Genomic DNA, 15,787 nt, shown 5'->3' with positions numbered 1-15,787 from the left:
TTAGGGTTGTTAGTGTTTGCTGCTATGTTAGGGTTAGGGTTGTTAGGGTTAGATGCTGTGTTACGGTTAGGATTAGGGTTGTTAGTGTTTGCTGCTATGTTAGGGTTAGGGTTGTTAGGGTTAGATGCTGTGTTACGGTTAGGGTTAGGGTTGTTAGGGATGTTAGGGTTTGCTGCTATGTTACAGTTAGGGTTAGGGTTGTTAGTGTTTGCTGCTATGTTAGGGTTAGGGTTGTTAGTATTTGCTGCTATGTTATGGTTAGGGTTGTTAGGGTTTGCTGCTATGTTAGGGTTAGGATTAGGGTTGTTAGGGTTTGCTGGTTTGTTAGGGTTAGATGCTATGTTAGGGTTAGGGTTGTTAGGGTTAGATGCTGTGTTACGGTTAGGGTTAGGTTTGTTAGGGATGTTAGTGTTTGCTGCTATGTTACAGTTAGGGTTAGGGTTGTTAGTGTTTGCTGCTATGTTAGGGTTAGGGTTGTTAGGGTTAGATGCTATGTTATGGTTAGGGTTAGGGTTGTTAGTGTTTGCTGCTATGTTAGGGTTAGGATTGTTAGGGTTTGCTGCTATGTTAGGGTTAGGATTGTTAGGGTTTGCTGCTATGTTAGGGTTAGAGTTGTTAGGGTTAGATGCTATGTTACAGTTAGGGTTAGGTTTGTTAGGGATGTTAGTGTTTGCTGCTATGTTACAGTTAGGTTTAGGGTTGTTAGTGTTTGCTGCTATGTTAGGGTTAGGGTTGTTATGGTTAGATGCTATGTTACAGTTAGGGTTAGGGTTATTAGTGTTTGCTGCTATGTTAGGGTTAGGATTGTTAGGGTTTGCTGCTATGTTAGGGTTAGGGTTGTTAGGGTTAGATGCTATGTTACAGTTAGGGTTAGGATTGTTAGGGTTTGCTGCTATGTTAGGGTTAGGGTTGTTAGGGTTTGCTGCTATGTTAGGGTTAGGGTTGTTAGGGTTTGCTGCTATGTATGCCGAGTTGACAACATAGGTAGATTAATTCATTTATTCGAGAATTTGAGCCATTTGCATGTTTTATTCCTCTTTTCCGTGATCACACACGTCGTCGGGGAGAAGTGTTGACATGGGATTTATTTTGCATTACGAGTGTAGTTGTTATCATCACCTATTCTTTCTGTGCTCAAACAGAAGACAAAACCGCCAGGTTCAGACATGCACACATTGTACTCCGTAATACCAATTCCCTAAAGTGTTGACACCGTGACTGTGAGCCACAATTCACCAAGGTCATTCCATTTGACATTTTCATTACGACCACGCATTACTTTGGTGTTCCGTCACTTCAGCTATTTCATCCATGTTTGCCACGTGTAAAGATAAACTAAAACCCAAATTAAAAATTTGACAATTCATGGGATTTTTACTTCGTATATTTACGTGAATCTCGGCCCAGCTATAAACTGTCGTCCTGGTGTTTCGCAGGCAATGTGTGTGCCGTTCCTTTCGATGGACGTTAAACTGGGCAACAGGGGTCTTCCTGAACTGTAGGTGAGTTTTCGCCGGCACCCTGAACAAATTTTTTAATTACTCACCTAACCCACAGGTAGCGCTCCATCAGTAGCACAGCTTTGCCCCCAGCAGATGATGCTACCGCAACCTGTATTGCATGTAAAAGAAGAATGGGAAACAACAATAGACAAAGTCCTACTCAGGAAGAGCTCTTGAAGACGACTTCAAGGCATTTCCTCAAATGAGAAAAGAGAGCCATGGAAGAGTGGAGCTGAGCATTGAGTTTTGACTTTGGCAAGGTAACAAAGAATCTTTTTCTGGCAGGAGGCATGCAACCTTGAGAGGCATAGCCTGTGTGGAAAGGGGAAAGCGAAGAAGCAAGACCACAATAGAGGCAATAAAAAGTTGTGATGTTACCAACCTGCCGACGGTGAGCAAGAAGCAGACCATGCCATCCTGCTTTCTGAGGGAACGTTCCAAAGATATAAGTCGAGGGGAGCAAGATGGCAAGCGGCACATCAACCCACAGTGACGGGCCACGTAGCATGAGACTCTGGATGAAGGTCTTGGACATCATTGTAGGTAAACTCTGGATGAAGGCTTTGTACTTATTTGTACTTTGTACTTTGTACAAGGTAAACTCTTGATGAAGGCTTCTTTTTCTTTTTTTTCTTTTTTTTTGTATACAGAATCGAGGCTCGTGAAAGAGCTAACATTTATCAAACAAACAAATCGAACAAACAAGCAAACAAAGTATATAAAAAGGGGAGCGGTAGACAAGATGGGGAGAGAAGGGGAAGCACACAAAAACAACATTTGAGAGCAGGGACATCGGGAGATGTGTGGGAGGGAGAGGGCTTGGGCGGAGACAGGATAGGTATAAAACGCAAGGACACCAAGGACTTCCAGGAAAGACGTTGGTATTTCAAAAAAGTGGATTTGGGGTGAAATTAGCGGGGGTAGAAAAGATCTAGGTTTTGGATGGGGGCAGATAAGCGATGGTGGTGAACAGCTGTTTTAAAGACCTGGAGGGAGGAGTGGGATTGAAGAGAGTGAGGGAGTTTGTTCCAGAGGCGGGAGAAAAGAGGAACGAAGGAGTGAAGGTGAGCAGAGAGTCTTGATTTTGGCAGTTTAACCATAACCGGGTTGCAGGTAGATCTTGTGCGACCTGCAGGAATATTTGGGGGGACAGAGCCCAGAGAGAGCTGGGGGAGCAAGGCCGGAGAGGAGTCGGTAGAAGACGGAAAGACCACCAACCTGCCTGCGGTGAGTAAGTGAAAGGCCCTCGGAGATAGCGTCATCGCGGGAGATTCCAATGATTTATGAACGCTTTGGTTTCAACAGGGTGAAGACGAGCTAGGTGTGAGGCAGGAGCACCAGCCCAGAGGGGAGAGCAGTACTCCATTGAGCTGCGGATGGAAGCCTTGTATGTGGTGAGGAGCTCAGGTGTGCCAAGGAAGGACTTCGCACGATGGAGAACGCCCAGTCGGCGACTGGCTTTGGAGGCCAGATTGGAAATGTGGTTTTCCCAGGAACGATCATGGCAGGTTTGTACATCATTGTAGGTAAACTCTTGATGAAGGCTTTGTACATCATTGCAGGTAAACTCTGGATGAAGGCTTTGTACATCATTGTAGGTAAACTCTGGATGAAGGCTTTGTACATCATTGCAGGTAAACTCTGGATGAAGGCTTTGTACATCATTGTAGTTAAGCTCTTGATGAAGGCTTTGTACATCATTGCAGATAAACTCTTGATGAAGGCTTTGTACATCATTGTAGGTAAACTCTGGATGAAGGCTTTGTACATCATTGTAGGTAAACTCTGGATGAAGGCTTTGTACATCATTGCAGGTGAAATCTGGATGAAGGCTTTGTACATCATTGTAGTTAAACTCTTGATGAAGGCTTTGTGCATCATTGCAGGTGAACTCTTGATGAAGGCTTTGTAAATCATTGCAGGTAAACTCTTGATGAAGGCTTTGTGCATCATTGTAGGTAAACTCTGGATGAAGGCTTTGTAAATCATTGCAGGTAAACTCTTGATGAAGGCTTTGTGCATCATTGTAGGTAAACTCTTGATGAAGGCGTCGTACATCATTGTAGGTAAACTCTGGATGAAGGCTTCGTACATCATTGCAGGTAAACTCTTGATGAAGGCTTTGTGCATCATTGTAGGTAAACTCTGGATGAAGGCTTTGTAAATCATTGCAGGTAAACTCTTGATGAAGGCTTTGTGCATCATTGTAGGTAAACTCTTGATGAAGGCTTCGTACATCATTGCAGGTAAACTCTGGATGAAGGCTGTTGTGGAAAACCATTCAGGTCCGCACAACTTTAGTCCAACGGTTTGGTTTAATTGCATTTAGATCATCAGATCATTCCTGTAAGTAGAAATACACAATAAGCATACGATGCGACATCTCATAAAGCCATTCATATCAGTCAATGCAAGCAAGCTAGATATTCTATAAAGGCGTACCATTAACGAGGCTACCGATGTAACATGTCACAAGGGAGAAGTCTCGGAGCACTGACACAGCAACGGGTCTTATAGTCACGCCCCTAGTGGGGACAACAATGACAGCGAGCAGCGAGCATCCCCACCCGGGTTCAGTACGGATACGATTTCACTACATTCACCCCCCGTCAGAATTATACGGCCGCGTGGCTAAAAGCGAGTGAGCGTCAGCATGGGCGCGGAGTATCAGTCGGCCCAACCGTAGCGGGCCGGGCGGCGAATTTCTCTGCCAGCACGCGTTCGAAATTCCCCGGGTACGGCGTCTCGTAACCCTGTATCCCCGGTGTCAGAGGCGTCAACAGGGTCGGGTGATGAAGGGGGTAACGCCAAGTCGTCGGACCCGGGCAGTCTCGACGGGGGGAGGGTCGGTGGACTATCGGCGATGGGAGCGTCGGGAGAGGTCATAGTCTCATAGATGGGTTCGACCGGTTCGTCCGATTCCCTACTAAGGTCGTCGACCCCGCAAGGGGCAAGATGACGAACGGAGACAGTAGTCTCACGACCATCAGACGTCATCACACGAGCATGCTCAGGATTAGCCTGGAGAATCTGCACTTTGTCCACAAGGGGGTCGTACTTGCTCGCGCGAACTGCCCGTTTAAGGTAGGCCGGCCCGGGCCCAGCGAGCCAACTGGGCAAAGACCGTATACACCCCGAGCTCCTGGGGTGGTGGAAAAGACGCTCGTGGGGAGTTTGGTTAGTTGCCGTACTCAGGAGTGCCCGGATTGAGTTCAACGCCGCAGGTAGCGACCAAGCCCATTTATCGAGGCCCCGGCCGTGGGTCCGGAGATGGAGCATGACGGCCCTCCAGATAATCCCGTTGAAGCGTTCGATCTGCCCATTAGCCTGGGGTCTATACGGCGTGGTGTAACTAGACGCAACGTTGTTTTGGAGCAGATAGCCGCGCACCTCCTGAGACAAGAAGACTGCACCCCGGTCGGTATGGACATAGGCCGGGTAACCGAACATTGAGAACAAGTTCTGTAAGCAACGCATCACCGTGGCAGCAGTCATGTCCGCGCACATATAAGCAAAGGGGAATCGTGAGTACTCATCAACGATAGTGAGCAGATAGCGAGAGCCGCTCGACACCGGCAAAGGGCCCTTGAAATCCATCGCCAAGCGTTCCCACGGGCGTGTAGCCTTCACCAGAGTCCCCATAGGGGGGTTATAGAAACGCGGTTTGATTTCCGCGCAGATAGCGCAGTCGCGACAGATACGGCGGATATCGTCAATCGAGTAAGGGAGATTCCCACTCCGCACGAAATGAGCGAAACGCGTTACGCCGGGATGGCCCGCAGTAGCATGCAGCACCCGTAGGCCCTCCAACGAGGTGATACCAGCACATGTAGTGGGGCGCGATAAGGCATCGGCGGCCTGGTTATCCTTCCCTGGGCGATATTTGATGGTGTAACAGAAGTCGGCGAGTTCGATACGCCAGCGAGTGATTTTCTCATTCTTAATGCGCTGGGCGTGTAAGGTGTCGTACATGAACGCAACGCTTTGCTGGTCCGTGATGATTTGGAAGCTCCGCCCGAGTAGGTACGGGCGCCATCGCCGAATAGACTCGACGATCGCATACGCTTCCTTTTCAACGGACGAGTGCCGCCGCTCAGCGGAGGTAAGAGTCCGTGAAAAGAAAGCCACGGGACGTCCCCCTTGGGAGAGGGTCGCCGCGATGGCCTGATCCGAGGCGTCACTTTCGAGGACGAACGAGCCGCTCTCGTCGATGGTTGCTACGGCGGCTCGGGCGATGTCGGTCTTAAGACCTTCAAAGGCCGTCAATGCGGCCGAACTCAGGGGAAAAGTGTCGCAGGCCACAAGGGGGCGAAGTTTCGCGGAGAAATTTTGCACCCATTTGGAGTAATGGGCGAACAGCCCAAGGGCGCGTTTCAGGGACGCCCGATCGCAGGGAGGGGCCATGTCGAGCAAAGGTCGCAGACGTTCCTTATCCGGAGAGACAGAGCCATGGGTCACGGTGTACCCCAGAAGATCTATGGTGCGTAGGGAGTATCGGCACTTATCCTCGTTCATAGTTAAGTGATACCGTTGCGCGACCTCAAGGAAGCGCTTCAGATTAGCGTCATGGTGCCCTTGGTCATATCCACAAACCGTAAGGTTATCGAGGTAGACGAAAACATCGGTTAAGTGCTCCCGCGCAACGAGGTCATCCATGGCCCTCTGGAAACAAGCGACCCCGTTCGTCACCCCAAAGGGCAATCGTGTGAATTGGTACAACCGCTGCCCCGACTCGAAAGCGGTATAGATACGATCCGCCCTAGAGATAGGGATCTGGTGGTACGCACTACGGAGATCGAGAGTACTATAGACCGAATACTGGGACACCTGTTGCACTAGCGCGTCCATCCCCGGAAGGGGGTAGGCATCCAGCTGTGTAAAGCGGTTAATCGTTTGGGAATAGTCGATCACCATGCGTTTGCGATGGGCCTCACTGCGCACCACTAAGACCTGGGCACGCCACGGCGACCTACTAGGTTCTATGATGCCGTCTTTCAAGAGCTGAGTCGTTTCGTCCGCAATGAATTGCATGTCCGCGCGAGAGTAGCGTCTCGATTTTACCGCGACAGGGGTACAGTCGGAGGTTAGATTGGGGAACAGTGAAAGCGGACGGACGTCCATTTGCGCTAGGGCGCACACCGTTAGCGCGTCGTCCGCCCCCACAACAAGAGTGTCAGGCCCACCGAACTCCATTACCAGACGTCCATGCAGCTTAAGAAAATCGTGTCCTAGCAGAATATCAGCACATAAAGCGGGTAAAACCATAAGGTGTACATCAGGGAAAACCCGTCCCTTTAGCACTAGTTTCAATCGGCATTCCCCTTTTGTGCTAAGCCGGAGTCCCTGGGAAGCCATGAAGATCCGTCTCGTAGACCGCCCGATCCGCCATCCATGCCTGAGCACAAGTCGCTGGTCGATAAAACTATCCGTAGATCCGGTGTCCACCAAGGCCTGAACACAATGGCCCTCAACCATAAGGGGAATAAGGGCTTGAGCCAGGCCAGACGAGGCAGCTGGGAGCGGGACTGAGCCCCCCGAATGGGTCGGACCAGCCTCGCGGGTGGATCCTACACCAGCAGCAGTTTTGCGATCGTGGCCGGTGTCTGCGTTGACCATGGGGAATCCATTATCGTCATCAGAGGGCTTTCCCCAGCATTCCGGTGTTTCGCGATTCAAAATCCGACGAGAAAAGGCCTCCGTAGTATTTGGCATCGCCTTTTGACACTCCTGGCAGATAAAGGCTTCCGTTGAAGCCGAAATCGCCTTTTTCGTTTGGTCGCTTTGACAAAAGGCTTCCGTAGTATTCGAAATCGCCTTTTTCGTTTGGTCGCTTTGACAAAAGGCTTCCGTAGTAGTATTCGAAATCGCCTTTTTCGTTTGGTCGCTTTGACAAAAGGCTTCCGTAGTATTCGAAAGCTGTTTCTTCCCTTGCGTGGCTCGAGGTTTGGCCAAGGACGCGACCTTTGTCCCCGATGGAGAATGAGACGTTGGTGGCTGTCCGGTGGCGCCAGTCAAGGTTGTCTGCGCGCCCAGCGGGCCGCGGAGAGGGGCCCTCCCCTTCGAAGTCGGGTAAGGCGCTGGGCTCGTGGGTTCTGCTACAAGCCCGTTCAAGGTTGCCGCGCCTGCGCGACCGCGGCTGCGCGAGTCGAAGGGCCGCGAGCCGCGTGCCGATTTCTTGCACACTTTCGCGTAATGTCCCTTTAGCGAGCACAAATGGCAAATAGCGTCACGTGCCGGACACACGACTCGGGCATGACGAGGCCCTCCACAAAAAAAACATGCGGCCCCGCGCAAGGCCTTGGGTCTGCTGGTCGTAACGGCAGCTGTCAGGGTAGGGTCATCCTCCGGAGCCTCCCGGAGTTCAGCAGGCGGATCCACGTCCTCGTCAGTGGTACTCTCCGGCCGGGCGTGTAGTGAGGTGCCCGCCAAAAGGCGCGTGCGATCATAGGCGTTCGATTGCATCCGCGCTTCGGTATACACCGTCGCTTGCTCAACCGCCGTAGCGAAGGTCAGGTCGGTCTTCTCCAAGAGTTTGAGACGTAGTTCCTGGGAGGAGACCCCTGCTATGAAGGCATCTAAAAGTCGATCATCTTTAGCCTGCTCGGGAGTCCGTGGCTCCTTGGCGCTGTCCAGCATGAGCTGCCGGAGCTCCTGGGCGTAATGATCCATAGGCTCGTTGGGCTGCTGCCGCCGCGTCTGCAGCAAATAACGCGCATACACAGGGCTTTTTTCTTTTATATAAAGCCGCTTGAGCTCCGCGATGGTAAGATCATACGTCGTGCATTGAGCGACCGCGTGGTAGACCCGGTAGTCGATTTTTGAGTGTAATATTGCCAGCTTCGCGGCAGGCGTCGGAGCGGTCTCAGGCTCATCAAAGAGATGCTCCAGTTGTCGGAGCCAGTGCTTGAGTTGCAAGCCTCCGTCCGTGGCTTGTGGGTCGGCGCTGAAAATGGACACCGTCAACGTCTTGTTGCCAGCCATGTCAGCAGATCTTAAATGCAATTAAGTGTTGTGGAAAACCATTCAGGTCCGCACAACTTTAGTCCAACGGTTTGGTTTAATTGCATTTAGATCATCAGATCATTCCTGTAAGTAGAAATACACAATAAGCATACGATGCGACATCTCATAAAGCCATTCATATCAGTCAATGCAAGCAAGCTAGATATTCTATAAAGGCGTACCATTAACGAGGCTACCGATGTAACATGTCACAAGGGAGAAGTCTCGGAGCACTGACACAGCAACGGGTCTTATAGTCACGCCCCTAGTGGGGACAACAATGACAGCGAGCAGCGAGCATCCCCACCCGGGTTCAGTACGGATACGATTTCACTACAAAGGCTTTGTGCATCATTGTAGGTAAACTCTTGATGAAGGCTTCGTACATCATTGTAGGTAAACTCTGGATGAAGGCTTCGTACATCATTGCAGGTAAACTCTTGATGAAGGCTTCGTACATCATTGTAGGTAAACTCTGGAAGAAGGCTTTGTGCATCATTGTCGGTAAACTCTGGATGAAGGCTTTGTGCATCATTGCAGGTGAACTCTGGATGAAGGCTTTGTGCATCATTGCAGGTGAACTCTGGATGAAGGCTTTGTACATCATTGTAGTTAAACTATTGATGAAGGCTTTGTAAATCATTGCAGGTAAACTCTTGATGAAGGCTTTGTGCATCATTGTCGGTAAACTCTGGATGAAGGCTTTGTGCATCATTGTAGGTGAACTCTGGATGAAGGCTTTGTGCATCATTGCAGGTGAACTCTGGATGAAGGCTTTGTACATCATTGTAGTTAAACTATTGATGAAGGCTTTGTAAATCATTGCAGGTAAACTCTTGATGAAGGCTTTGTGCATCATTGCAGGTAAACTCTGGATGAAGGCTTTGTAAATCATTGCAGGTAAACTCTTGATGAAGGCTGTGTGCATCATTGTAGGTAAACTCTTGATGAAGGCTTCGTACTTCATTGAAGGTAAACTCTTGATGAAGGCTTTGTTCATCATTGCAGGTAAACTCTGGATGAAGGCTTCGTACATCATTGCCGGTAAACTCTGGATGAATGCTTTGTGCATCATTGTAGGTAAACTCTGGATGAAGACTTTGTACATCATTGTAGGTAAACTCTTGATGAAGGCTTCGTACATCGTTGTCGGTAGACTCTGGATGAAGGCTTTGTACATCATTGTAGGTAAACTCTTGATGAAGGCTTCGTACATCATTGTAGGTAAACTCTGGATGAAGGCTTCGTACATCATTGTAGGTAAACTCTGGATGAAGGCTTTGTGCATCATTGTAGGTAAACTCTGGATGAAGGCTTTGTGCATCATTGCAGGTAAACTCTGAATGAAGGCTTTGTACATCATTGCAGGTGAACTCTTGATGAAGGCTTTGTGCATCATTATAGGTAAACTCTTGATGAAGGCTTTGTAAATCATTGCAGGTGAACTCTTGATGAAGGCTCTGTGCATCATTATAGGTAAACTCTGGATGAAGGCTTTGTACATCATTGTAGGTAAACTCTGGATGAAGGCTTTGTACATCATTATAGGTAAAGTCTGGATGAAGGCTTTGTGCATCATTGCAGGTAAACTCTGGATGAAGGCTTTGTGCATCATTATAGGTAAACTCTGGATGAAGGCTTTGTACATCATTATAGGAAAACTCTGGATGAAGGCTTTGTACATCATTATAGGTAAACTCTGGATGAAGGCTTTGCACATCATTGCAGGTGAGCTCTTGATGAAGGCTTTGCACATCATTATAGGTAAACTCTGGATGAAGGCTTTGTACATCATTGTAGGTAAACTCTTGATGAAGGCTTTGTAGATCATTTTCGGTAAACTCTTGATGAAGGCTTTGCACATCATTGTCGGTAAACTCTGGATGAAGGCTTTGTACATCATTGTAGGTAAACTCTTGATGAAGGCTTTGCACATCATTGCAGGTAAACTCTTGATGAAGGCTTTGCACATCATTGTAGGTAAACTCTTGATGAAGGCTTTGTGCATCATTACAGGTAAACTCTTGATGAAGGCTTTGTACATCATTGTAGGTAAACTCTTGATGAAGGCTTTGTACATCATTGTAGGTAAACTCTTGATGAAGGCTTTGTACATCATTGTAGGTAAACTCTTGATGAAGGCTTTGTGCATCATTACAGGTAAACTCTTGATGAAGGCTTTGTGCATCATTACAGGTAAACTCTTGATGAAGGCTTTGTGCATCATTATAGGTAAACTCTTGATGAAGGCTTTGTACATCATTATAGGTAAACTCTTGATGAAGTCTTTGTACATCATTGTAGGTAAACTGTTGATGAAGGCTTTGTAAATCATTATAGGTAAACTCTTGATGAAGGCTTTGTGCATCATTACAGGTAAACTCTTGATGAAGGCTTTGTACATCATTATAGGTAAACTCTTGATGAAGGCTTTGTACATCATTGTAGGTAAACTCTTGATGAAGGCTTTGTACATCATTATAGGTAAACTCTTGATGAAGGCTTTGTACATCATTGTAGGTAAACTCTTGATGAAGGCTTTGTACATCATTGTAGGTAAACTCTGGATGAAGGCTTTGTACATCATTGTAGGTAAACTCTGGATGAAGGCTTTGTACATCATTATAGGTAAACTATTGATGAAGGCTTTGCACATCATTGTAGGTAAACTCGGGAGGAAGGCTTTGTACATCATTGTAGGTAAACTCTGGATGAAGGCTTTGCACATCATTGGAGGTAAACTCTTGATGAAGGCTTTGTACATCATTGTAGGTAAACTCTGGATGAAGGCTTTGCACATCATTGTAGGTAGACTCTGGATGAAGTCCTTGTACATCATTGCAGGTAAACTCTTGATGAAGGCTTTGTACATCATTATCGGTAAACTCTTGATGAAGTCCTTGTACATCATTGTAGGTAAACTCTTGATGAAGTCCTTGTACATCATTGTAGGTAAACTCTTGATGAAGGCTTTGTACATCATTGTAGGTAAACTCTTGATGAAGGCTTTGTGCATCATTGCAGGTAAACTCTTGATGAAGGCTTTGTGCATCATTGCAGGTACACTCTTGATGAAGGCTTTGTGCATCATTGCAGGTAAACTCTGGATGAAGGCTTTGTGCATCATTGCAGGTAAACTCTTGATGAAGGCTTTGTGCATCATTATCGGTAAACTCTTGATGAAGTCCTTGTACATCATTGTAGGTAAACTCTTGATGAAGTCCTTGTACATCATTGTAGGTAAACTCTGGATGAAGGCTTTGTGCATCATTGCAGGTAAACTCTTGATGAAGGCTTTGTGCATCATTATCGGTAAACTCTTGATGAAGTCCTTGTACATCATTGTAGGTAAACTCTTGATGAAGTCCTTGTACATCATTGTAGGTAAACTCTTGATGAAGTCCTTGTACATCATTGTAGGTAAACTCTTGATGAAGGCTTTGTACATCATTGTAGGTAAACTCTTGATGAAGGCTTTGTGCATCATTGCAGGTAAACTCTTGATGAAGGCTTTGTGCATCATTGCAGGTACACTCTTGATGAAGGCTTTGTGCATCATTGCAGGTAAACTCTGGATGAAGTCCTTGTACATCATTGCAGGTAAACTCTTGATGAAGGCTTTGTACATCATTATCGGTAAACTCTTGATGAAGTCCTTGTACATCATTGTAGGTAAACTCTTGATGAAGTCCTTGTACATCATTGTAGGTAAACTCTTGATGAAGGCTTTGTACATCATTGTAGGTAAACTCTTGATGAAGGCTTTGTGCATCATTGCAGGTAAACTCTTGATGAAGGCTTTGTGCATCATTGCAGGTACACTCTTGATGAAGGCTTTGTGCATCATTGCAGGTAAACTCTGGATGAAGGCTTTGTGCATCATTGTAGGTAAACTTTTGCTGAAGGCTTTGTACATCATTGCAGGTAAACTAAGGGTGGCAGAGGAAGGACTTGACCCAGCGAATTATTCCGATGTGAAGGCAGATTTTAAGGCCAGGTTGGAGCTATGATCTGCCGAGGTGAGGTTATACCTGATTGTTAACGAGATATGGGATCTCTGTAGAGTGTACCTCTCCAGAGGCTGACCGTAGCATTTTACCTGCTAGTCCTTATGGAGGATATAAGTTAGAATATGGATCTTTCTTCCACTAAAATGATCTTCCAGATGGTTATTACCAGTTAAGTATTTTCTCTAGATCGGTGGAGAGGGATTCTGACACAGCTTGCCAGGTGGAAGGGTGTTCAACAGTCCTGCACAGAGTAGTCACCTGCAAAGTGATACAATTGATTTTACAGTGATAAATACTAAATTGGTCCCATAAGACTACCTCGAGGATCTCTGGCCTCAAGAGGAACAGTTTGGGATAGAATTACAACCAAAACAAACAACTGCTTGCAATTACATGGGAAATCTGATAACCATTCGAGGAGACTAATGGATATCTTTTTTTTTATTGTTATAACAATGGTGCTGTCTGATCCAGTAGTGATGGAGGAGCCAAGAGAGGAGAATATTTTGTCCACCCTTGCAGGATGTCAGATGTTTGCAATGAGGGTGTAGAATGGGTACAGGAAGAGAGGAATTATGGACATTGGCCTTTCCTGCAAAAATAGTTGCGGCAGTCGCCTTACCATGAACAATGTCCATGGGGACCTGATCCTTCAAGAGCGGAAGAACAGATGAGAATGCGTCAGAAACAGAGTAGACCATTGCCTCCAAGTTTATGTGGATGGTGAAATACCTGTGAGTTCAAAATTCAGGTGGGTCTGATACACAATGCGGTGCATCGGAGGACTGAAACACTAGTTAGGAGCTTACTGAAGAGACATCAGGTTGTCATCAATGCAGAATTATTTTCAAGATGGGAAGACAAACTGCCTTCCAGTAATATCCTGACTGCATGAATCATTGCATTAGGGATGAGGTGTTTGGTAGGATAGCTGGAGGCTGAATGTCTGATCTGATTGAGGAAAGTCTATTTTTTATTTTTTTTCAAAATGAGCTCCAGGCATTGTTCATGTCTGGAAATGAAGAGATAGTCGATCAGTCAGTGAAGAGATGGTGGAGTACAGGACAGATGGAAATCATTAAACAGAAAATTATGCACTTCGTCCATTTTCCAGTAAATGTGGTCGAGGCAACTACATCCTGTCGACGATTGGCCAAAATGCGTGTGATATCATTGTATTTGAGCTATACCCTACGGCCTACACGATACCTGGCATCTTGATATCATCCTGCCACATCATCCTGCCACACTAATGGTGTTTCTTCCCCTGACTCATCACAGAGGGCATCTAAGAGATGTTGGACAGGTGTAGATTATTATACACTTCCATTACTGTGTGTTTAAGTTGCTGGTGTGTCACCAACACTGACAGACAGCGCACACACACACACACACACACACACACACACACACACACACACACACACACACACACACACACACACTTGAATTTTACATCCCAAATTTACTCCACCATCCAAATACCCAATTGCTTGGCCATTACCAATGTTGAATAGACAGTCTCTTGTTTCCCGACTGATCACCATGTTACTAAATAATCTTGTGCACAGGTATGATGTTGCTATGCAAATAAACCAGATAATATGCCTCCGCCCACATTTTTACATTATTATACATACCTGTACCAAGTTTGATATAAATTCCTTTAGCTGTTCTCAAGTTAACACATTTTTACGTGACATGACCTCTGACCTTTGACATCTTGGTGCCATAATCCAATCAGTTAATCTTTGCATCATATATACTTACACCAAATTTGTTCAAAATCCCATCACTTGTTCACAAGTTGGCCTGGCAATATAAATTTTACTTAACATGACCTCTGACCTTTGACATCCTGACCCCAAAATCGAATCAGTTCATCTTTCCATCATAATATATACAGACTTGGCATTTAATATGGAATATTTTTTTTGTGGGGGTGAACTTACTTTTCAAGATGTCTTAGAACCAAAAGGTCATTGGAATTATGTTGAAATTGTTCTAGATTTTGTTAATGTGACCTTTAAAAGAAACAAAAACCACATTTGACATTTCGAAACAAATAAATTGATCCTTGAAAGTGATGTAAACTGATATCGAACTCAATTCATGGACAGTACTGTATTAAACTTCTGTACGTTTTCCAGAAGTATCTCTTTATTTTGCACATTAGCCAAAAAAAATTTTCAACAAAAACAAAAGTTAAATTACGACTGGGATTACGGACAGTAAAATTACAGTTCAGTACTTCGTGTAACCCCCACGAGCATTCAGGAGAGCACGTACACGGTGAGGCATGCTGTTCACGAGATTTGCCAAGGTTTGGACAGGAATCGCTTGCCATGCAGTGACAATAGCCTGCTGCAATTCACGCACAGAGGTCGGCTGCTGGTCCAAGTGGTCGAATTGACGCGTTAATTCTGCCCACAACTTCTCTATCGGATTCATATCCGGGGACATGGCAGGCCACTCCATATGCTCTACACCACGGTCAGCAAGAAAGTGTTGGATCATGCGAGCACGATGAGGCCGTGCATTGTCATCTTGGAAGATAAAGTTTCCTCGAAAGGCTGCACGAGCAAATGGAAGCAATGTTTCTTCCAGAATGGCCCTGTACTTGAACTGGTTCAGGTTTCCTTTCAGAACAACAGGTCAGTTTTGCCCCCTGCATGAAAAGCAGCCCAAACGGTCACCCCACCACCTCCAGCTTGGACTCTTGGCACTATACAATCTTTGTTGTAGGCTTCATGCACTTGTCTGCACACTCGGACGCGGCCATCTTGACGATAGACCAGAAATCTAGACTCGTCACTGAAGATCACGTCATTCCAGTGTCCTGGCTGCCATTGACGGTGCTCTCTGGCCCACTGCAATCGGCACTGGCGGTGTTGTCTGATCAGGCGTGGCTTTCTCAGGGGATGCCTGGCACGATAGCCTGCTTGAACCAGTCGTTGGTTGACTAGCCTTCTGGATACAGGCACATTTGTCAGTTGCTGCCACTCAGCCCTAAGCCGATTAGCTGACTTGGTACGGCCATTGCGGACTAACCGGTGCAGCTGGCGATCATCCCTCCTTGTAGTTTTGCGGGGACGTCCTGGCCTCAGTATTGGAGTAGGGACACCGCTCTGAGCATTTCGTTTCAGGATCTTTGACACCTGATCTTGAGTGATGCCATACTGCCGAGCAATAGCACGCTGTTTCATGCCGTAATTTCGTAAAGCCACCACTCCATGACAAACAGCATTGTCGAGTTGACGGACCATCTTCAGA

The sequence above is a fragment of the Myxine glutinosa genome, chromosome 3 (genome assembly GCF_964187855.1).
Source record: "Myxine glutinosa chromosome 3, kmMyxGlut1.1, whole genome shotgun sequence".
In the NCBI taxonomy this organism is placed as follows: Eukaryota; Metazoa; Chordata; class Myxini; order Myxiniformes; family Myxinidae; genus Myxine; species Myxine glutinosa.
Note: the sequence above shows the minus strand (reverse complement) of the source record.